We start from the raw sequence: 20,102 nt of genomic DNA, 5'->3' as shown, positions 1-20,102 counted from the left end.
AAGATTTAACTTGCCTGTTTGTTTGCTTCTTTTCTAAGCTTTAAATGAAGCGATAACCTGCAAATGTTTAAATTTCATTTTACTCTTCAAAAGATTTTCCAAATTTCGCAAGGGAAAATTAAGGTGCGCCTCGATGTTTACTCACCATGACTCCAGATGAAACTGATATTTGACAATATGAAGGGGGCTTCGTTCTCACACAAAAGTAATTTCTTTTGATAATCTTGAAAACCGAGGGATTACTGACATTTAATTTCTCGTTATATTATCACCCCTTAATCACAAATTAAGGTCACACACATAAGAAGAAATGAAATAATCACCAACAAACGAAGCTCATGATAGTTAAACACGTTCTTCTTAAGAAATGTATAGAGAAGAGAATTGAAAATAAAAACGCCGATGTAAAGATGTGAAGGGAACAGTTTTTCCAATCTTGTTTCTCCCGAAGGTTACTCTGAAAAAAGGACTTAAATTTATCGCATGTTGACCAACCAAGTTTTGCAATGTTTCAGTAAAAAGTGTCTAACAGAAAATTCCTATTCAGGTCTTCTGACATGTGTAATGGTTGCGAACTCAGAATATGATTATTTTGCAATGTTTTCCCCTTCAAAAGGGGCCACGATGTTTTTACGTATCATTTATTTCACCTGAATATCCACAATATCTTTCTCATTTAGACTTGTACGACACACTCCAGTCCAAACACCGCTCAGTCCATTCTAGTGCAGCTAATCCAGATCACTTAACCTAAGTCCCTCTCACTTCATTTCAGAAGAGTCCAGTTCATTGTGCATTTAGTCCAAAAATCAGCGTCCAGCTCCATGCAGTCCATTACGACCCGCTCCAGTCCTCGCTATTCCTTTCCATATGGTCCAGTCCATCATCACAAGACAAGTGCTGACTCTTGCTACCGGTATAACTCGCTTATGGATGGGAAAGCGTGGTGAAAAAAAGGGCCGACGCTTTATTGGGTTTTTTCTTCTCTTCTCCTCTGCTGTATACGCGGAGGCTGGGAACAGAACAGTGAGAAGACGCTGATGTCCAGCTGGTTAGTAAGATTCTTTATGAGTTGGAATGAAAAAAGGGTTAATAGATAGTGCACTGGTCAAACCATAAAATCCAAATTCTGCTAAAAGTCGTCTCACTTCTCATTCGGCTCAAAGTAGTTAAAGCTTAGTTTGCGGGTCCCCTTGAGGTTGGGCGAGGTCCTCCCTCCAAATCTTCTTCTCTAGGTTTTTTCTTTCAATCGAATACTGTTCGGCATATTTTCGGTTTGGATCGTTTCTTCTTCGTCGCTTCTTTAGGTTATCACAATATCGGCTTCGTTTATACTTCGGCTCTTCATCAACAGGTCTTTCGGTGTTCATCAGTTGCTCATCGACTTTAGCGCATGTCTTCCCCCACTGTTACTTCGACTGCGACCGATTACATTTTCAGTTTAACTTGATTGAGGGGATCTTAAACACTGTGATCGAGTAAGACTGTTTAAGTCGAAAAAAGTTTGCCTCGAAGGTTCAACTAGATTTTAACGTTATGATTGGAAATCAGATTTAAGCAATTCAGCTATGACAGCAAATTAGAATTGAGAATTAGCCTTTGAGAGAAGATTATGCATGCATTGATAAAAATTAAGATCGGGTTTCTTTGGGAGTTCGCCTTCACCTTCGGTTCGAATTTCACTTCGGCTTCTCGTTCGGCCTTTCAAAACTTGTTCGGATTTTCAGTTCGGAATACAAAGGCAATGGGAAACTACTGAGAATTGTTAGCAAGTTGATATAAAAATGAAAGCATCGTCTGGGACACTATGGGTGTTCAAATTATCAAGGTGTCGGTATTACTGACACGGAACATTCGGAGTTTTGTGGACGCCCAATTCTTCGTCTAAGGTGCGCGTCCCCTCCTGCTGGGTTCTGTGAAGTAATTTCGAAAAATCTTAGTTAATTTATTGATGTTATGTGGTATTATAAATTAAATGCTTGACCCGATTGTCTCTGTGTTCTTTTCTTAATTTTTGGGATACACAAATTTATGAGATTTATTTTCCGCGGCGCCCAGTGTAAATTTCTGTCTCGAGAATTCAATTAAGATTCGAGCGTCGTGTCTTTTCTTTATTAAGAAACTATTTTCTGATCTCACTAACGCAATTTCAACTGCAGGAGCTTTATACTGACCTATTTTCGGAGGCTTGAATTGCCAATTTCGGGGCATTTGCTCGAATCGTGAACTGGATTGTTACAATGACTTTCCAATTCGCCAATGAAAAAGCCCCAGAAGCAAAGTCACCTTGGTGTTAACTGTGCGTTCGCCCATTTTCGAAGGGATTGATTGGTTGTCTTACATTTAGCGATAGTCATCCATTGACGAGTGCAAAGGATTTCAAAACTTAACTTTGTCCATTTTCGGGGACTCGCCAAAACTTTTCAACATTTTTACTTTGAATTTCCCATACCTGCGGATGAACATATGCCCGTTTTCAGGGGCTGTGCATCACTGAGACGGTAAGTGAAGAATTATTATAATTTTGACATATTGATCTGTCTAAGATGAGTTTCTTCTCTTAATAATGTGATAAGAGTAAACATGATAATTTGAAATAAACAAAAACAATTGATCACTAAAAGATAAATTAATAACTAATGACATTGATTAATTCTTAAAGAACTAAAGAAATGATGAGTTAAATAGGAAGATCAATAATATATAAATAAACTGATATATAAAGAAGTTTATTTAAATTGATAAATAAATAAATACAATTTTATTGTATGGTCTATGTATCGACAATCTTTTTGCAGAATATTAAAATACAGTACCACGTTGTCTTAAAAGTTTGCAAGTATTTTTTCTCACAAGACTCAGTTTTCCTAAGACACCAGCTGACCTTTGGAAAGACACCAGCAATCACAAGGTCGCTAGTTATTCATGGCTGAATTTGCAACACTGGGATATCAGTAAAGTAGGACTGGAATGGATAATAAAAACAACAAGCTGAGCAACAGCTGCGAGGAGAATCTAAAACTAGGACATTTAAATTTCTGGGTAATGGATTAAAGGCTAGTCGAAGCGGATTGTCTTCCTCTTGCAAAACTACTACATCGTATAGTGTAGTATTGAAGTTAAGGCTGGAATATCAGTAGAGGAGGACTGGAGTGCTTCACGAAGAGATGGCCGTAACAACAAGCTGAGCTACAACCGCGAGGAGAATCCAAAGCTAGGACATAACTACAGGTATGTTAAATTTCTGAGTAATGGATATATAGTATACTTTAGTTTAGTCCAGTGTAGGAGCTAACGTCGTCTCGAGTTTGCCAGAATTAATATGAAAGAAGAGCGAGCCTTTCCTTCAATTTAAGAGCTTGAGACATTTTAAATTTCTGCAGCTCAAGATAAGTCCATTTTTAGCGTCTAGTCTAGTGTAGGAGTTAAGGTTGTCTCGACTTTGCCAGAGTTGATATAAAAGAAGAGCGGGCCTTTTTTTCCATTTTAGAGCTTGAGATATTTTAACTTTCTGCAACTCAAGATTAGCTCATTGCAGGGCTTTGCATCACTTAGAAGGTAAGTAAATAATCATAACAATGTGATACTAACCTGTGTAAGATGGGTTCATTCACTAATAGGAAAACCCTGATGCGTTGAGATGCAGCTGAAGGAAAAATTTATGGTCCATCAGCACCACAGGTCATCTGAAAGAGGTAAGGCCGGCATGTTTCGATTACAACAAGTTTTGTCAGATTTTTTCTTTTCTTCATGATCTCGTGGCTCAGTTCGGATCAGAGCAGGACTGGAGTGCGTCATAAAAAGAGAGCCATAACAACAAGCTGAGCTACAACAGCGAGGAGAATCCAACGCTAGGACATAGCCACAGCTACGTTAAATTTCTGAGTAATAGATTATTGGCTATTCGAAGCGGATTATCTTCCTCTTACAAAAGTACTACATAGTACAGTATAGTATCGTACTGAATTTAAAGATGGGATATCGGTAGAGAAGGACCGGAGTGCTTCGCGAAAAAATGGCCATAACAACATGCTGAGCTACAACGGCGTGGAGAATCCAAAGCTAGGACATAACTACAGGTATGTTAGATTTCTGAGTAATGGAAGTATAGTATAGTTGGGTCTAGTCAAGTAGAGGAGCTAACGTCGTCTCGAGTTTGCCAGAATTAATATAAAGGAAAGGGCAGGCCTTTTTTACGATTTAAGAGAGTGGGACATTTTAAATTTCCGCAGCTCAAGAGAAGCCCATTTTTAGCGGCTTTGCGTCACTGAGAAGGTAAGTAAAGAATTATAACAATGTGTTACTAACTTGTGTAAGATGGGTTCGTTGGCTTCGTAGGAAAACCCTGATCCGTGGCATAGAGCAGTTGGAGGAAAAAGTTATGGTCGATCAGCACTACAGGTCATCTGAAAGAGGTAAGCCCGGCATGTTTTGCTTACAACAAGTTGTTCGATTTTTTTCTTTTCAGCATGACCTCGTGGCTCACTTCGGATCACGTCATAAACAAGAAGCACATCGAGCACTTCATAGGTAATATTTTAGCGCATTAGATTATATCTACATGTATTTCGCGCTATATAAGTAATAAATAATTATTATTATTATCATTTGTAAGAATTATTCTTTCTTCTAGACTATCTGAAATTTTCTGTTTACAGAACTTTTTAGTTGGTTTCCTGATTAATTGGTTTAATGACAACGTTTCACAATGTGACGTGTTTAATATTTCAACACCTTTTTTCTCTTAACAGTTTTCTGTTTTCAGTGGAGAAAAACTAGTCTTTTCAAACAAGGCCCAATCAGCAGTCCATCAGAAAGGTGACAGATGACGATTAACTGTAAGTATTAACTTATGGGACAAATTAAGGACAACTAACACGATACCCATTGTTATATATTTCGTATGCTTAAAACACATATTGTCTTAAATTTAGGAAACGTGGAATGCAGTTCGGTGCAAATCAGTCTAGCGAGGTGCAGTGACTGTTGTGTATGATACTTTCCAATTCAATCCAGGGTAGTGCAGTGTAGTGCAGTCTGCTGAAGTCAAGCTCAGACTAAGACAGTTCAGTCCAGTGAGGTGCAGTACCGTCCAGTTCAGTCTTCTGAAGTAATGTCCAGCTCAGTCCAGTCCGGTCCACTCCTCTGACGTGCGGTCCAGTCCATTCAATGGGATATGTGCCCGTCCAGTCCAATCCTGTTCGTTCCCGTCCAATTCCATTCATTCCCTCCCAGCTAAGTATATTTCAATCCAGCGTAGCCCAGGTCCATATAAGTCAATAGCAGTTGACTCGAGTCCAGTCAAGTGCAGTGCAGAGTAGTACAATCCTTAACAGCTCAGCCAGTCCCGTCCCGTCCAGTCCAGAACAACTAATTGCCGCCGAGTCTAGGACAACGCAGTCCTGCTCAGTCAAGCTAGGAACAACCAAGTGCATTGCAGCCCGTCCAGTCAAGTGAAGTGCTGTTCCGAAAAGCCCACATTTAAGCCCATACAAGTGTATTTCAGTCCAGTGTTGTCTTCAGTTGTCACACCAACACAATCAAGAGCATCTACTTACGGCATTGTCGTAGACAGGTCTTTTTTAATGATACCTTAATAAAAGTATACCTAATAACTGAAAAGTAAACAAGAATAATTGATAATCAATAAAAGATAAAATAAAGAAAAAATATACATCTCATTCACTGAAAACAATAAATAATTGATGAAGAACTAAAGAAATGATGAATTAATAGGGAGATAAATAAATATGTAAATAAATTGATATATTAATAAGTTCACAAATAGTTACGTTGTTAAATAAATACAATTTTATCGTATGGTCAATGTATTAACAATATTTTTGCAGAATATTAAAATCTACCACCACGTTGTCTTAAAAGTTTGCAAGTATATTTTCTCACAAGACTCAGTTTTCCGAAGACACTAGCTGACCTTTGGAAAGATACATGCAATCACAGGGTCACTAGTGATTCATGGTTGAATTTGAAACACTGGGATATCAGTAGAGCAGGACTGGAATGGATAATCATAACAACAAGCTGAGCAACACCTGCGAGGAGAATCCGAAGCTAGACATAACCACAGGTACGTTAAAAGTATCAGTAATGGATTAAAAGTTAGTCGAAGCGGATCGTCTTCCTCTTAAAAAAAGTGCTACATAGTATAGTATACTATAGTATTGAAGTTAAAGGACGGATATTAGTAGAGGAGCACTGGAGTGCTTCATAAGAAAATGGCCATAACAACAAGTTGTGCTACAACAGCGAGGAGAATCCAAACCTAGGACATAACCACAACAACGTTAAATTTCTGAGTAATTGATTAAAGGCTAGTTGAAGCGGATTGCCTTCCTCTTAGAAAAGTACATCATAGTATAGAATTGAATTTAAGCTGCGATATCAGTAAAAAAGGACTGGAGTTCTTCATGAAAAGATAGCCATAACAACAAGCTACAATACCGAGGAGAATCCAAGGCTAGGAAATAACCACAGGTATGTTAAATGTCTCAGGAAAGGAAGCATAGTATAGTCTACTCTAGTCTAGTGTAATCTAGGAGTTACGGTTGTCTCGAGTTTGCCAGAATTAGTATAAGAGAAGAGCGGGTTTTTTTTTTCGATTTATAAGCTTCAGACATTTTAACTTTCTGCAGCTCAAGATAAGCTTATTTTACGCGGCTTTCCATCACTGAGAAGGTAAGTAAAGAATTAAAACAATGTGATGCTAACCTGTGTAACATGGGTTCGTTGGCTGATAGGAAAACCCTGATGCGTTGCATAAAACAGTTGTAAAAAAAAGTTATGGTCGACCAGCACTACAGGTCATCTGAAAGAGGTAAGGCCGGCAGGTTTTGATTGCAACAAGTTTTGTCAGATTTTTTCTTTTAAGCATCACCTCGTGGCTCACTTCGGATCAGAGCAGGACTGGAGTGCTTCATAAAAAGATAGCGACAACCACAAGCTAATATAAAACAGCGTAAAGAATCCAAAGCTTGGACATAATCACAGGTACGTTAAATTTCTGAGTAATGGATAACGGGCTAGTCGAAACAGAAAAAGTACTACATAGTGTCATATAGTAACAAATTGAATTTAAAGCTGGGATATCAGCAAAACAGGACTGGAGTTCTTCAGGAAAAGATACCCATAACAACAAGCTGAGCTACAACAGCGAGGAGAATCCAAGGCTAGGAAATAACCACAGGTATGTTAAATGTCTCAGGAAAAGAAGTCTAGTCTAGTCTAGTGTAGGAGTTAAGGTGGTCTCGAGTTTGCCAGAATTTGTATAAAAGAAGAGCGGGCCTTTTTTTCGATTTAAGACCTTGAGATATTTTAACTTACTCCAGTTCAAGATAAGCTCATTTTTAGTGGCTTCCCATCGCTTAGAATGTAAGTAAAAAAATTATAATACTGTGACACTAACCTGTGTAACATGGGTTCATTGGCTGATAGGAAAACCGTGATGCGTTGCATAGAGCAGTTGGAGGAAAAAGTTATGGTCGATCAGCACTACAGGTCATCTGAAAGAGGTAAGGCCGGCATTTTTTGATTGCAACAGGTTGTTAGATTTTTTTCTTCTCAGCATGACCTCGTGGCTCACTTCAAATCTCGTTAAAACCAAATAGCACATCGAGCGCTTCATAGATAATATGTAATCATTGGTAAGAGTTATTCTTTCTTCTAGACTATCTGAAATTCTCTTTTTACAGAACTTTTTAGGTGGTTCCCTGATTAATTGTTTTAATGACAACGTTTCACAATGTGACGTGTTTGATATTTAACCACCTTTTTTTTTCTCTGAACAGTTTTCTGTTTTCAGTGAAGAAAAACTAGTCTTTTCAAACAAGGCCTAATCAGCAGCCCATCAGAAAGGTGACAGATGACGACTAACTGTAAGTATTCAGTTATGGGACAAATTAAGGACAACTAACACGATACCCATTGTTACATATTTCGTATGCTCAAAACACGAATTGTCTTAAATAATTGAAACTGAAACTAGCTTCATAATATAATATTTATTTCGTTGATGTTTTCTCAAAACATCAGTATATTATCAGTCTTTATTAGCAGTCTTTTTGCATGTAAGTCAAGTGTAGATTAATGTAATGCCATCTACTCCATTGCAGTTTCGGTAATCCGGAACAATCCTTTTAACTTACTTTTAGTGCTGTGCTAAGCTATCCTGTGTGGTCTAGAGGGGTCCAGTGGAGTACATTCATGTACAGTGCAGTACAGTCTTTATCAGTTTCATTTGGAAACGTAGAATGCAGTTCAGTGCAGATCAGTATAGCGAGGTGCAGTGACTGTCCTGTATGGTACTTTCCAGTTCAATCCAGGGTAGTGCAATGTAGTGCAGTCTGGTGAAGTCAAGCTCAGAGTAAGACAGTCCAGTCTAGTGAAGTGCATGCCGTCCATTTCAGTCTTCTGAAGTGCTGTCCGGCTCAGTCCAGTCCAGTCCGGTCCACTCCACTGACGCGCGGTCCAGTCCATTCGGTGGAGTCTGCACCCATCCAATTCCAATTCATTCCCTTCCAGCCAAGTACATTTCAATCCAGCGTAGGCCAGGTCCATATAAGTCAATAGCAGTCAAGTGTAGTCCAGTCGAGTGCAGTGCAGTGCAGAGCCGTGCAATCCGTAAGAGCTCAGCCCAGTCCCGTCCCGTCCAGTCGTGAACAACTAAATGCCACCGAGTCCAGGACACCACAGTCCTGCTCAATCGAGTTAGGAACAACCACGTGCATTGCGGCCCGTCCAGTCAAGTCAAGTGCTATTCCGAAAAGCCCACATTTAAGCCCATGCAAGTGTATTTCAGTCCAGTGTTGTCTTCAGTTGTCAGACCAACACAAGGAAGAGCGTCTACTTACATTGTCGTAGAAAGGTCCTTTTCAATGATACCTTGGGCCACTTAGGCCGGTCACTTGGACTTTAATTTTAACAAAAGTGTACCTAATAGCTTAAAAACAAACAAAAATAATTGATAATCAATAAAAGATAAAACAAGGAAATAAATATATCTCAATAACTGATAACATTGATTAATTCTTGAAGAACTAAAGAAATGATGAATTGATAGGGAGATCAATAAATATGTAAATAAATTGATATATAAATAGGTTGAGAAATAGTTACGTTGTTAAATAAATACAATTTTATCGCATGGTCTATGTATTAACAATATTTTTGCAGATTATTAAAATACGGTACCAAGTGGTCTTGAAGGTTTGCAAGTATCTTTTCTCACAAGACTAAGTTTTACCAAGACGCCAGCTGACCTTTAGAAAGACACAAGCAATCACAGGGTCGCTAGTGGTTTATGGCTCAATTTGCAACACTGGAATATCAGTAGAGCAGACCTGGAATGGATAATCATAACAACAAACTGAGAACCAGCTGCAAGGAAAATTCAAGGCTAGGACATAAGCAGAGGTACGTTAAATTTCTGAGAAGTGGATTAAAAGCTACTCGAAGCGGATTGTCTTCCTCTTACAAAAAGAACTACATATTGTAGTATAGTACTAAAGTTAAAGCACGGATATCAGTAGAGGAGGACTAGATTGCTTCATTAGAAGATAGTCATAACAACAAGCTGAGCTACAACAGCGAGGAGAATCCAAAGCTAGGACATAACCACAGGTACGTTTAATGTCTGAATAATAATTTAAAGGCTAGTTGAAGCGGATTTCTTCCTCTTACAAAAGTGCTACATAGTATAGTATAGTAAAATATTGAATTTAAAGCTGGGATGTCAGTAGAACAGTACTAGAGTGCTTCATGAAAAGATAGCTATAACAAAAAGCTGAGCTACAACGGCGATGACAATTCAAATCTAGGACATAACCACAGGTATGTTAAATGTCTCAGTAAAGGAAGTATACTATAGTCTAGTCTAGTCTTTTAGTAAAGGTTGTCTTAAGTTTGCCAGAATTAATATAAAAGAGGAGCGTGCCTTTTTTTCCATTTTAGAGCTTGAGACATTTTAACTTTCTGCAAATCACGAGAAGCTCATTTCAGCGACTTTGCATCACTTAGAAGGTAAGTAAATAATCATAACAATTTGATACTAACCTGAGTAAGATGGGTTCGTTCGCTAATGGGAAAACCCTGATGCGTGGCCTAAAGCACTTGTAGTAAAAAGGTATGGTCGATCATCACTACAGGTCATCTGAAAGAGGTAAGGCCGGCATGTTTTGATTGTAACAAGTTCTGTCAGGTTTTTCTTTTTCTTCAGAATGACTTCGTGGAAGTATACTATAGTCTACTTTAGTCTAGTGAAGGAGTTAAGGTTGTCTCGAGTTTGCCAGAATTTAAATAGAAGAAGAGCGCGCCTTTTTTTCTATCTTAGAGCTTGAGACATTTTAACTTTCTGCAACTCACGATAAGTTCATTTCAGCAGCTTTGCATCACTGAGAAGGTGATCATAACAATTTGGTACTAACCTGTGCAAGATGGGTTCGTTCACTGATAGGAAACCGCGATGCGTTGCCTAAAGCAGTTCTAAGAAAATTTATGGTCGATCAGCACTACATGTCATCTGAAAGAGGTGAGGCCGGCATGTTTCCATTGCAACAAGTTTTGTTAGATCTTTTTTTTTTCATCATGACCTTATGGGCTCAGTTCGGATCAGAGCAGGACTGGAGTGCTTCATAAAAAGAGAGCCATAACAAAAAGCTGAGCTACAACAGAGAGGAGAATCCAAAGCTTGGACATAACCTTAGGTATGTTAAATGTCTCAGTAAAGGAAGTATACTATAGTCTAGTCTAGTCTAAGAGTTAAGATTGTCTAATACCTTTAACAGGTATGTTAAATGTCTCAGTAAAGGAAGTATACTCTAGCCTAGTCTAGTCTAAGAGTTAAGGTTGTCTCAAGTTTGCCAGAATTAATATAGAAGACCGTGTCTTTTTTTCCATTTTATAGCTTGAGGCATTTTAACTTTCAGCAACTCACGATAAGCTCATTTCGGCGACTTTGCATCACTGAGAAGGTAAGTAAATAGTCATAACAATTTGACACTAACCTGTGTAATATGAGTTCGTTCACTGATAGGAAAACCCTGATGCGTTAAGAAGCAACTGGAGGAAAAAGATATGGTCCATCAGCACTACAGGTCATCTGAAAAAGGTATGGCCGGCATGTTTCCATTGCAACAAGTTTTGTTAGATTTTTTTTTCTTCAGCATGATCTCGTGGCTCAGTTCGGATCAGAGCAGTACTGGAGTGCTTCATAAAAAGAGAGCCATAACAAGAAGCTGAGCGACAACAAAGAGAAGAATTCAAAGCTTGGACATAACCACAGGTGTGTTAAATGTCTCGGTAAATGAAATATATAGTCTATTCTAGTCTAGTCTAAGAGTTAAGGTTGTCTCGAGTTTGCTAGAATTAATAAAAAAGAAGAGCGCGCTTTTTTTTCCATTCTGGAGCTCGAGACATTTTAACTTTCTGCAACTCACGATAAGCTCATTCCAGCGACTTTGCATCACTGAGAAGGTAAGTAAATAATCATAACAATTTGATACTAACTTGTGTAAGATGGGTTCGCTCACTGATAGGAAAACCCTGATGCGTTGCCTAAAGCAGTTCTAAGAAAAAAATTATGGTCCATCAACACTACAGGTCATCTGAAAGAGGTAAGGCCAGCATGTTTTGATGGTAAAAAGTTTTTTTTAGATTTTTTTTTTTCATCATGATCTCGTGGCTCAGTTCGGATCAGAGCAGGACTGGAGTGCTTCATAAGAAGAGAGTCACAACAACAAGCTGAGCTACAACAGAGAGGAGAATCCAAAACTAGGACATAACCACAGGTATCTTAAATGTCTCAGTAAAGGAATTATACTATAGTCTAGTCTAAGAGTCATTATTGTCTCGAGTTTGCCAGAATTGACATAAAAGAAGAACGTACTTTTTTTTTCTATTTTAGAGCTTGAGACATTTAACTATCTGCAACTCACGATAAACTCATTTCAGCGACTTTGCATCACTGAGAAGGTAAGTAAATAATCATAACAATTTGATACTAACCTGTGTAATATGAGTTCGTTTACTGATAGGAAAACTCTGATACGTTGCCTAAAGCAGTTGGAAGAAAAAATAATGGTCGTTCAGCACTACAGGTCATTTGAAAGAGGTAAGATAGATAGATAGTTAGATAGATAGTTTATTTAAATATACCTAGCAGCCTTGCGGCTGAATTGCGTATATTACAATAATGTAATTAAAAAAATATATTATATAACGTATATAAGAATATTCAAAATTCTTATATACGTTATATAATATATATTTTTAATTACATTATTGTAATATACGCAATTCAGGTAAGGCCGGCATGTTTTGATTGCAACAGGTTGTTGGATTTTTTCTTTTCAGCATGACTTCGTGGCTCACTTCAAATCACGTCAAAACCAAATAGCACATCGAGGGCTTCATAGGTAATATGTAATCATTTGTAAGAATTATTCTTTCTTCTAGACAATCTAAAATTTTCTGTTTACAGAACTTTTTAGGTAGTTTCCTGATTAATAAGTTTAATGACAACGTTTCACAATGTGACGTGTTTCATATTTCAACCTCTTTTTTTCTCTGAACAGTTTTCTGTTTTAAGTGGAGAAAAACTAGTGTTTTCAAACAAGGCCTAATCAGCAGCCCATGACGATTGAGGCCGCATCAGCAGCCCATGACGATTGAGGCCTAATCACAGATGACGATTAACTGTAAGTATTCAATTATAGGACAAAATAAGGAAAACTAACACGATACCCATTGTTACATATTTCGTATGCTCAAAACACGAATTGTCTTGAATAATTGAAACTGAAACTAGCAGATGAAGAGGATTGCCTTCCTCTTAGAAAAGTAGAATATAGTATAGTATAGTAGAGAATTAAATTCTAAGCTGCGATATCAGTAAAACAGGACTGGAGTTCTTCATGAAAAGATAGCCATAACAACAAGCTGAGCTACAATACCGAGGAGAATCCAAGGCTAGGGCATAACTACAGGTATGTTAATGTCTCAGGAAAGGAAGCATAGCATAGTATAGTCTAGTCTAGTCTAGTATAGTGTAATCTAGGAGTTACGGTTGTCTCGAGTTTGCCAGGATTAATATAGGAGAAGAGCGGGTTTTTTTTTTTTTCGATTTAAGAGCTTCAGACATTTTAACTTTCTGCGGCTCAAGGTAAGCTCATTTTAGGCGACTTTCATCACTGAGAAGGTAAGTAAAGAATTATAACAATGTGATACTAACCTGTGTGACATATGTTCGTTAACTGATAGAAAAACCCTGATGCGTTGCATAAAGAAGTTGTAGGAAAAAGTTATGGTCGATCAGCCCTACAGGTCATCTGAAAGAAGCAAGGCCGGCAGGTTTTGATTGCAACAAGTTTTGTCAGATTTTTTCTTTTAAACATCACCTCGTGGCTCACTTTGGATCGGAGCAGAACTGGAGTGCTTCATAAAAAGATAGCGACAACCACAAGCTAAGGTAAAACAGCGTGGAGAATCCAAAGCTAGGACATAGCCACAGGTACGTTAAATTTCTGAGTAATGGATAACGGGCTAGTCGAAACAGAAAAAGTACTACATAGTGTATTACCGGTAACGAATTGAATTTATAGCTGGGCTATCAGTAAAACAGGACTGGAGTTCTTCAGGAAAAGATAGCCATAACAACAAGCTGAGGTACAACAGCGAGGAGAATCCAAGGCTAAGAAATAACCACAGGTATGTTAAGTGTCTCAGGAAAGGAAGTACAGTCTAGTCTAGTCAGGTGTAGGAGTTTAGGTTGTCACAAGTTTGCCAGAAGAGCGCGCCTTTTTTCGATTTAAGACCTTGAGGCATTTTAACTTTCTCCAGCTCAAGATAAGCTCATTTTTAGCGGCTGTCCATCAATGAGAAGGTAGGTAAAGAATTATAATACTGTGATACTAACCTGTGTAACGTGGGATCATTGGCTGATAAAAAAACCCTGATGCGTTGCATAGAGCAGTTAGAGGAAAAAGTTATGGTCGATCAGCACTGCAGGTCATCTGAAAGAGGTAAGGCCGGCATGTTTCCATTGCAGCAAGTTTTGTCAGATTTTTTCTTTTGAGCATGACCTCGTGCCTAGGTTCGGATCAGAGCAGGACGGGAGTGCTTCATAAAAAGAGAGCCATAACAACAAGCTGAGCTACAACAGTGAGGAGAATCCAAAGCTAGGACATAACCACAGGTATGTTAAATTTCTAAGTAGTGGATTAAAGGTTAGTCGGAGCGGATTGTCTTCCTCTTAGAAAAATGCTACATAGTACAATATAGTATTGAATTTAAAACTGGAATATCGGTAGAGCAGGACTAGACTGCTTCGCGAAAAAATGCCCAAAACAACAAGCTGAGCTACAACAGCGTGGAGAATCCAAAGCTAGGAATACAGGTATGTTAGATGTTAGTTTAGTCTAGTAGAGAAGGGAACGTCGGTGGGTTCGTTGGCTTATAAGAAAACTCTGATACGTTGCATAGAGGAGTTAGAGGATAAAGTTACGGTTGATCAGCACTACAGGTTATCTGAAAGAGGTAAGGCCGACATGTTTTGATTGCAACAAGTTGTCATATTTTTTTTTTTCAGCATGACCTCGTGGCTCCCTTTGGATCACATCATAAACAAGTAGCACATCGAGCGCTGCATAGGTAATATGTAATCATTTGTAAGAATTATTCTTTTTTTTACACTATCTGAAATTTCTGTTTACAGAGCTTTTTAGGTGCTTTCCTTATTAATTGCTTTAGTGACAACGTTTCACTACTCACTATGTGACGTGTTTAATATTTCAACACCTTTTTTTCTCTGAACAGTTTTCCGTTTTCAGTGGAGAAAATAGTGTTCTAAAACAAGGCCTAATCAGCAGCCCCTCAGAAAGGTCACAGATGACGATTTACTGTAAGTATTCAGTTATGGGACAATTCAAGGACAACTAACACGATATCCACTGTTACATATTTCGTATGCTCAAAAACACGAATTGTCTTGAATGATTGAAACTGAAACTAGCTTCATAATATAATATTTATTTAGCTGATCTTTTCTCAAAACATCGGTATATCATCCGTCTTTATTCGTAGTCTTTTGCATAAAAGTCAAGTGCAGATTAATGTATTGCCATCAACTCCATTGCAGTTTATGCAATCCAGAACAATTCTTTTAACTTACTTCCAGCGCTGTGCAAAGCTATCCTGTGTGCTCTAGTCCAATGAAGTACATTCACGTGCAGCGCAGTACAGTCTGTCAGTTTCATTGAAAAACGTGCAATGCAGATCAGTCTAGCGAGGTGCAGTGAACTGACTGTCCTGTATGGTACTTTCCAGTTCAATCCAGGGTAATGCAGTGTAGTGCAGTCTGGTGAAGTCAAGCTCAAGCAAAGACAGTCCAGTTAGGTACAGTGCCGTCCAGTTCAGTCTTCTGAAATGCTGTCCGGCTCAGTCCAGTGCGGTCCAGTCCACTCCGCTAACGTGTACTCCAGTCCAGTTTAATCCGGTCCAGTCCATTAAGTGGAGTCTGGTCCCGTCCCGTACCGTCCATTCCAGTCCCGTCCCGTTGAAATCTATTGGTTCCCGTCCAATTCCATTCACTCCCTTCCACCTAAGTACATTTCAATCTAGGATAGCCCAGGTCCATATAAGTCAACAGCAGTCGAGTCTAGTCCAGTCAAGTGCAGTGCAGAGCAGTGCAATCCGTAACACCTCAGCCCATTTCCGTTTCGTCCAGTTGAGAACAACTAACTGCCGTTGAGTCTAGCACAACGTAGTCCTGCTCAGTCAAGTTAGGAACAGCCAAGTGCATTGCGGCCCGTCCAGTCAAGTCAAGTGCTATTCGGAAAAGCCCACATTTAAGCCCATACAAGTGTATTTCAGTCCTGTGTTGTCTTCAGTTGTGACACCAACACAATCAAGAGCGTCTACTTACGGCATTGTCGTAGACAGGTCTTTTTTAATGATACCTTAATAAAAACTATACCTGATAACTTAAAAATAAACAAGAAAAACTGATAATCAATAAAACATAAAATAAAGAAATAAAATATATGTCTCAATCACTGAAAACATTGATTAATTACTTTATTAACTGAATACAATTTTATCATATGGTCAATGTGTTTAAAATGTTTTTGCAGAATATTAAAATATAGCACCACGCTGTCTTGACGGTTTGCAAGTATTTTTTCTCGCAAGACTGAGTTTTACCAAGACGTTCTTAGTGATGGTCGTTAGTGATTTATGGCTGAATTTGAAACACTGAGATATCAGTAGAGCAGGACTGGAATGGATAATCATAACAACAAGCTAAGCAACAGCTGCAAGAAGAATCCAAAGCTAGGACATGAGCACAGGTACGTTACATTACTTAGTAGTGGATTGAAGGCTAGTCAAAGCGGATTGTCTTCCTCTTAGAAAAGTACTACATAGTATACTATAGTAAGGTATTGAATCCAAGGCTGGGAGATTAGTAAAACAGGAGTGGAGTGCTTCGTGAAAATATAGCCATAATAACAAGCTGAGATACAACAGGAAGGAGAATCAAAGACTAGGACTTAACCACAGGTATGTTAAATGTCTCAGTAAAGGAAGTATAGTATAGTATAGTCTAGTGTAGGAGACAAGGTTGTCTCGAGTTTACCTGAATTAATATAAAAGAACAGCGGGCCCTTTCTTCGGTTTAAGAGCTTTAGACATTTTAACTTTCTGTGGCTCAAGAAGAGCTCATTTTCAGCGGCTTAGCATCACTGAGAAGGTTAGTAAAGAATTATAACAATGTGATACTAACCTGATTAACATGGGTTCGTTGATTGATAGGAAAACCCTGATGCGTTGCATTGAGCAGTTGGAGGAAAAAATCTTGGTCGATCTGCACTACAGGTCATCTGAAAGAGGTATGGCCGGCAGGTTTTGATTGCAACAAGTTTTATTATATTTTTTCTTTTCAGTATGACTGCGTGGCTCAGTTTGGATCAGAGCAGGACTGGAGTACTTCATTAAAAGATAGCCACAACCACAAGGTAAGCTACAACCGCGAGAAGAATCCAAAGCTAGGACATTACTCAGAAATTAAATGCACCTGTGCAAAGCTATCCTGTGTGCTCTAGTCCAATGAAGTACATTCACGTGCAGCGCAGTACAGTCTGTCAGTTTCATTGAAAAACGTGCAATGCAGATCAGTCTAGCGAGGTGCAGTGAACTGACTGTCCTGTATGGTACTTTCCAGTTCAATCCAGGGTAACAGGTGCATTTAATTTCTGAGTAATGAATTAGAGGCTAGTCGAAGCAGAAAAGTACTACATAGTATAGTACAGTAAACAATTGAATGTAAATCTAGGATATCAGTAAAACAGGATTGGAGTGCTTCATGAAAAGATAGCCATAACAAAAAGGTGAGCTACGACAGCGAGGAGAATCCAAGGCTAGAACAATAACCATAGGTATGTTAAATGTCTCAGTAAAGGAAGTATAGTCTAGTCTAGTCTAGTCTAGTTTAAGAGTTAAGGTTGTCTTGAGTTTGCCAGATATAATATAAAAGAAGAGGGCGCCTTTTTCTCGAATTCTTCACTGAAAAGGTAGGTGAAGAATTATAATACTGCGATACTAATCTTTGTAAGATGGGTTCGTTGGCTGATAGGAAAACCCTGATGCGTTGCATAGAGCAGTTGAAAGAAAAAGTCGTGATCGATCAGCACTACCGGTCATCTGAAAGAGGTAAGGCCGGCATGTTTTGATCGCAACAAATTTTTTAAATCTTTTCTTTTCTCCATGACCTCGTGGCTCAGTTCGGATCAGAGAAGGACTGAATAAAAAGATAGCCATTACAACACAGTGAGCTACAACAGCGAGATTAAAAGCTAGGACATAATAACAGGTACGTGTAATTTCTGAGTAATGGATTAAAAACTACTCGAAGCGGATTGTCTTTCTCTTAGAAAAGTACTACACAGTTTAATATAGTATTAAATATAAAGCTGGATTATCGATAGAACAGAGCTGGAGCGCTTCACGAAAAGATGGCCGTAACAAGAAGCTAAGCTACAACAGCGAGGAGAATCTAAAGCTAGGACATAACTACAGGTATGTTAAATTTCTGAGTAATGGATGTATAGTATACTTTAGTGTAGTGTAGTGTAGGAGCTAGCGTCGTCTCCAGTTTGCCAGAATTAATATAAAAGAAGAGGGGGCCTTTTCTTCAATTTTAGAGCTTGAGACATTTTAACTTTCTGCAGCTAAAGATAAGCCCATTTTCAGCGTCTTTGCATCACTGAGAAGGTAAGTAAAGAACTATAACAATGCGATACTAACCTGTGTAAGATGGGTTCGTTCACTGCTAGGAAAACCCTGATGCGTTGCATAGAGCAGTTGGAGGAAAAAGTTATGGTCGATCAGCACCACAGGTCATCTGAAAGAGGTAACGCCGGCATGTTTTGATTACAACAAGTTTTGTTATATTTTTTCTTTTTAGTAGGACCTCGTGGCTCACTTCGGATCACGTCATAAACAAGAAGCACATCGAGCGCTTCATATGTAATCATTTGTAAGAACTATTCTCTCTTCTAGACTATCTGAAATTTTGTTTGCAGAACTGTTTAGGTGGCTTCCGGATTAATTGAAGTTTAAGCTAAGATATGAGTAGAGCAGGACTGAGAGAGTGCTTCGTAATAAGATAGCCATAACAACAAGCCTACCTACAACAACGAGGAAAGTCCAAAGTTAGGACATAACCTCAGGTACGTTAAGTTTTTGAGTAATGGATTAAAGGCTAGTCGAAGCGGGTTGTGTTCCTCTTACAAAATTACTATATAGTAAAGTATAATATTAAATTTAACGCAGAGATATCAGTAGAGCAGGACTGGAGTGCTTCATGAAAAGATAGCCATAAAAACAAGCGGAGCTACAACAGCAAGGAGAATCCAAGGCTAGGGCATAACTACAGGTATGTTAAATGTCTCAGTAAAGGAAGTATAGTCTAGTGTAAGAGTTAAGGTTGTTTCGAGTTTGGCAGCATTAATATAAAAAAAGAGCGCGCCTTTTTTTCGATTTAGGAGCTGCAGACACTTTCACTTTCTGCAGCTCAAGATAAGCTCATTTCAGCGGCTTAGCACCACTGAGAAGGTATGTAAATAATCATAATAATGTGATACTAACTTGTGCAAGATGAGTTCGTTCACTGATAGGAAAACCCTGCTGCGTTGCAGAGAGCAGTTGGAGGAAAAAGTTATGGTCCATCAGCACTACAGGTCATCTGAAAGAGGTAAGGTCGGCATGTTTCGATTAGAACAAGTTTTTCTTTTCAGCATGATCTCGTGGCTCAGCTCGGATCAGAGCAGGACTGGAGTGCTTCATATAAAGATAGCCATAACAACAAGCTGAGCTACAACAGTGAAGAGAATCCAACGCTAGGACATAGCCACAGCCACGTTAAATTTCTGAGTAATAGATTATTGGCTATTCGAAGCGGATTATCTTCCTTTTACAAAAGTACTACATAGTACAGTATAGTATCGTACTAAATTTAAAGCTGGAATATCGGTAGAGAAGGACTGGAATGCTTCACGAAAAAATGACCACAGCAACAAGCTGAGCTACAACAGCGTAGAGAAACCAAAGCTAGGACATAACTACAGGTATGTTAGATTTCTGAGTAATGGAAGTATAGTATAGTTGAGTCTAGTCTACTGGAGGAGCTAACGTCGTCTCGAGTTTGCCAGAATTAATATAAAAGAGCAAGGAGCCTTTTTTACGATTTAAGAGCTTGAGACATTTTACTTTCTGCAGCTAGAGAAGCCCATTTTTAGCGGCTTTGCATCACTGAGAAGGTAATTTAAAAATTATAACAATGTGATACTAACCTGTGTAAGATGGGTTTGTTGGCTGATAGGAAAACCCTGATCCGTTGCATAGAGCAGTTGGAGGAGAAAGTCGTGGTCGATCAGCACTACAGGTCATCTGAAAGCGGTAAGGCTGGCATGTTTTGATTGCAACAAGTTGTCAGTTTTTCTCTTTTCAGCATGACCTCGTGGCTCACTTCGGATCACGTCATAAACAAGAAGCACATCGAGGGCTTCATAGGTAATATGTAATCATTTGTAAGA

General features: G+C 38.6%; 1 long non-coding RNA gene across 1 annotated transcript; it reads left to right on the top strand.

The window, feature by feature from the left end:
* Positions 1-2,701: 2,701 nt before the first annotated feature.
* On the top strand, positions 2,702-5,882 carry LOC149041914 (uncharacterized). The gene is made up of 4 exons (XR_016188088.1): positions 2,702-3,231; positions 3,621-4,530; positions 4,752-4,838; positions 5,017-5,882. It is a non-coding gene; the product is annotated as an uncharacterized LOC149041914 (long non-coding RNA).
* Positions 5,883-20,102: the final 14,220 nt, after the last annotated feature.

This window comes from Pocillopora damicornis, chromosome 7 (genome assembly GCF_964200805.1).
Source record: "Pocillopora damicornis chromosome 7, jaPocDami1.2, whole genome shotgun sequence".
Taxonomy (NCBI): domain Eukaryota; kingdom Metazoa; phylum Cnidaria; class Anthozoa; order Scleractinia; family Pocilloporidae; genus Pocillopora; species Pocillopora damicornis.
This window is presented reverse-complemented; position numbering and strand designations above follow the sequence as displayed.